The following is a 4,669-nucleotide window of genomic DNA, read 5'->3' as shown; positions in this document are numbered from 1 at the left end:
CGTTGTAGGTAGCTTCCGCCCGAGAGATCGGGGGAGTATCGACAACGAATAGAGTGGATTTTGACAAGAGATTGCGATTCACTAATTTGTCGATCTAGTTGTGAACACTTGAGTAGATCTTATGACATTGTAGGTTGCATGCGGTTAGCTATAGACTAGGCGATTCCGATGATTCTACCTCGCTTTTCCATATTATCAAAGCACATTTTCTAGCAATTCATTACTCAACATACCCCCAATTTACGTGTATTTTCTGTATAATGTCTATGAACACGATTCGACTAGTTTGATCACACAATCCCTGTGGATCGATATTTTATTACTACGTGATTTTCGTGCACTTGCGAAAAATCCCATCAACCATCATGCCTCTGCTAGTACAAGCATTCTATTTCAATGCCAAGATACATCCTGACAAAGATTTGATCATCTCCAACATCAAGGGAGTCGAAATCCATGTTACAGCAGACTCAATTAGTAAGCTACTTGAAGTGAAGAGAAATGGAGAAACCTTGTATGGAAAAGACTGGTATGCTGCTCATAACATAAGCAAAGATGATCTAATTGTTGAGATGTTCACTGCTGAAGGAGCTTAGGTTCAACTATAAAAGGAAGGCTTTGGCAACATTGAAGAGAAAGAGTTTAAGCTACAACAATCAATCTACTTGTCTTTGTGATACAAGTTTTTCAAGCTCTTCTTTGAAGATCTCTTTCACTCCATATATTGTAATATCATACTAGGATCAGTATCCATTTTGAGTGAACAAAGAGAGATTTTATTGTAACTAGCTTTTCAACTTAGTTTGAGTGAGAAAGCTTTAAGATCCAAACCATTATCAAAATTGTAAAGATTGGCTCAAGTCAATACGTAACTATTGATTGAGTGACACCTCATAAAGTCTAGGAAAGACTTAGGTAGATCAAGCAAGTGAAGCTTGGAAGATTGTGATCTTGGATTAGATCAAAGAAGAAGTGTATCTTGAGATCGGTAGAATCTCTTAGTGGACAATCTCACAGGAGCGTGGGGACTGGAGTAGCCCATACTATTAAGGGGTGAACCAGGATAAAATTATTGTGTCTCTTCTCTCCCTTAAACTCATATTAATTTTATGCAAACACAAACACACACAAATCACTTATTGTTTTGTTTGCAGCTCAGAGATCGTTCTAAGATCATTCTCTTAACTTATACTATTTATTCTGAGATCATTCTAACGTATGTTTTGATATCTAATTTTTAAAAGGACAATTTTTAAAGGTTCACAATTCAAACCTCCCTTTCTTGTGAAAAACTTTGCTACTTCAATTCCAACATGTATTTATTCAACTATTATTAATGAAATGAGATAAGTCTTTTGCCAAAAAAAAATAAAAATTAACTACCTACAACAAACACAAATTATCGATTATATATTTTTTTTTTGGTGAATATCGATGATATTTAATAATCTTTAAAGTTTTTCATAGTAGAGCGATGAGGGAGAGCCGGTTTTACTTAGGTAACTTTTATTAAATGTTGTACATTCATTTGCTAATTTACACCCACATAATTATAAATATGTGCAACCTAAATAAACAACCTATTCAAATAGTTTTTTTTTTTCCCCCAATTTGCATAGTTTCTCTTTCAAGAAACTTGTTTCATCATTTTTTTTATTTTTTTTAAAAATAAACTGGAGCATGAAAAATTCATCGTTTTTGGTTGTAAGGCGAGTAGAGGCAAGAAGCATGTAAAAAAAAAAACGGAGCATGAAAAATAAAATAAAGTGTAGTTCACATGAATCCAAATAGCATAGGCTTACATAATTATTTTTTTACGCAAGCAAGGATTACATAAAATTAGAAAATGCTTTTTTTTTTAAAATAAAATAAATTGGATTGTATATATTTTCTAAGTTGTCTTTTTTGATTTTCTAGATTGTTTTGTGTTTATTATGGTTGTGTGTATATATATATATATATATATATATATATATATATATATATATATATATATATAGTTGTTTACTTCTTTTTAATTTCAAAATGAGAGGAGTGAGAGCATTAAATAATAACCATTTGATCACAATTAACGGTTTAGATCTTATTTTCATGAAGTATTTGTACGTAGAGAAAAACAAAAAATAAGAGCAAACTAGAAAGTTTAAAGCCACAAACGGCAAAAACATCATTACTATTGGGTCAACACTGAAAATGCCTCATCACAAAAAAAAAAAAAAAACCACAAAGTGTCTAAACTTGAACAAAGACAAGTGGAGATCGAAGAGATACTCAGAGGAGCAGACAGATTTGGAATAGGTCACCCACCAACCAAAGACAAGGAGACTCGTCACCAAAACTCAGCAATCGCTATCGACTCTAACACAAGATAAGTTGCACCTCCCACTCATAGAAGGAGCATGAGTTATCAAGATTCTTAGCCAAATACCACTTCTAAAATGAAAGTTTCACCTTTGCAACCAAAAGATTCCACAGAAACAATTCCCCCCATAAATATTACATTATTATGTGAATTCCAGAATGACTAAACCGTAACATGGAAAATTAACAACCACCCTAAATTGTACTTTCTACCGCTTTCATTCCCATAAAACCATGAAAAGACTACTAATACTATGGGGGGACACAAATTCAAAACCCAACCACCTAAAAAGAAAAAACCAAACCGAAGAAGTGATGAGGCCACAAATAACAAACAAATCATCAACCAAAATTGTTTTAAAATTTGATTATTTTTTTTTACTAAAAATAATAATATTTATTTATTTAAATTTGTAAAGTACATCAATCAAAATCATTACATATTCAAATTTATTAAAAAAAAAAGGATAAATAGGCGAACAAGCTCATATCACCTAAGTTAATAGCTTAGAATGACTTCCTAATAACAAAGTCTACAATTGATATGATAAAATTTAAATGTCCAGAATAGTCATACCTCTGAATCTGCAATGAACTTGGAACAAAGCAAATGTGCAATCTGAACAAAATAAACACCGTATCAAGACGGAAAATCAAAACAAACATTATACCAAGTTGAAAAATCAAAACAAACAACACGCTACGACGGGAAATCAAACGAAGAAATAAAAAAAAATGTAAATGAAATATAGCTAAAAATATATGAAGTCACTTATTAAACTAAGAAAAAAGAAAAAATATTAAGAGTGGTGATTCCTAATCAAAATTGACGTTTAAACTCTTGGTACCGGAATGTCTACTAGTAATCTAAGAAAGTAAGATGATCTTTAAAAACCCTTTTTGCCCTTAAGTCTAATTTTTTTTCGTTTTTGTTTGCTCCTTCAATTGGGGGTAAAATGGCCTTATTTTGATGAAAGTTCTCTTATTCATCTAAGGGCCACCTTTTTCGTCTATGACAATTTTGTCCTTCACTGAATACACTAACAATTTGAATTTATAAGGGCAAAACTTTGACCAATTTGGGAATTTCACAAATATGTTTCACATTGTCCAATATTGAGAAGATTCAAATTTCAAATATCACATTCTCCCTCTTTTTCTCTCATTATAATCAATAATCAATTTTGTGTTCTCTCTCAATCTACACATATTCATGTTGTCTCTTCTCTATCATTTTCTCTTTTCTTCTGCATATTTCTTTTTTGCTACTAATGTTTGTTCTTCTCATTTATTTTGCAGAGAAAGAAGAATAAAAGAAAATAAAATCTTCACGAAGGTATGTACCAAAACGAAACTCACATTTTCTTTGTACATCTACATTTTTAATTTTTTATATCATGTTTAACAAACATATTTTCTCTTCAACTTTCATTTACATAATGATTATACAGAATAAAAACAACTACTAACAAACATATTTTTTCTTTAACTACTAACTTTCAACTTTCGGAAAAAAATTTGTTGCAGGAAATAAATAAGAGCTTAGAAGATTTTAACACGGTAAGTTCTCCAAAAATAAATAAAAAGTCATATAAATGCTATAAATGCTCTTAATCTTCTTTGTTTGACTTAAAAGTTTTTAATCATTGTATTAAGACTATAAATGCTAACATAAAATGCTATAAATGTCTGCTGGAATCATGAGTTCTTCAAGAACATGATTTTTGATTTTTTTTTTTGTTCAAATATGTTTTGCAGAAAAGAAAATAAATATAAAAGGTGTTCATCGTGAGATGAAGAAGAAGAAGACGAGTAAGGTATGTATGTTAAAAGTAAAAGATAAAGATAAATGAGTTAAAAATGTGTGACAACAAACTGAAATTAAATATGCACCACATCTTATTAATACTACTTTTATTATTTTATTTTTCATTCAAAATTTTCTTTTACACTAATCAATGTAACAATTTTTTTTTTCTTTTCAGATACATACAGATACAGATAAATATGAGGAGGAAAAAAGAAAGAAAGTTTGATTTAGGTAAAAACAACTTAATATTTATTGATGTTCAATATTGTTTTTAAATTTTAATTAAACTTGCTGTTATGAAGAATAAAAATAAGTACTAACAAATTTATTTGGACAAAAATTGTTTGCAAAAGATAGAGAAGATTTCAAAAATAAAATAAAATAATGATTTTAATAAATAAATAAAAATTAACGGATTTTAAAAGATAGAGAAGAATTGAAATATGATGACATATATAGTCAAAATATGACTTTTTATTATAAGATTAAAATTTCTCA

Source organism: Trifolium pratense, linkage group LG5, assembly GCF_020283565.1.
Source record: "Trifolium pratense cultivar HEN17-A07 linkage group LG5, ARS_RC_1.1, whole genome shotgun sequence".
NCBI lineage: Eukaryota > Viridiplantae > Streptophyta > Magnoliopsida > Fabales > Fabaceae > Trifolium > Trifolium pratense.
Note: the sequence above shows the minus strand (reverse complement) of the source record.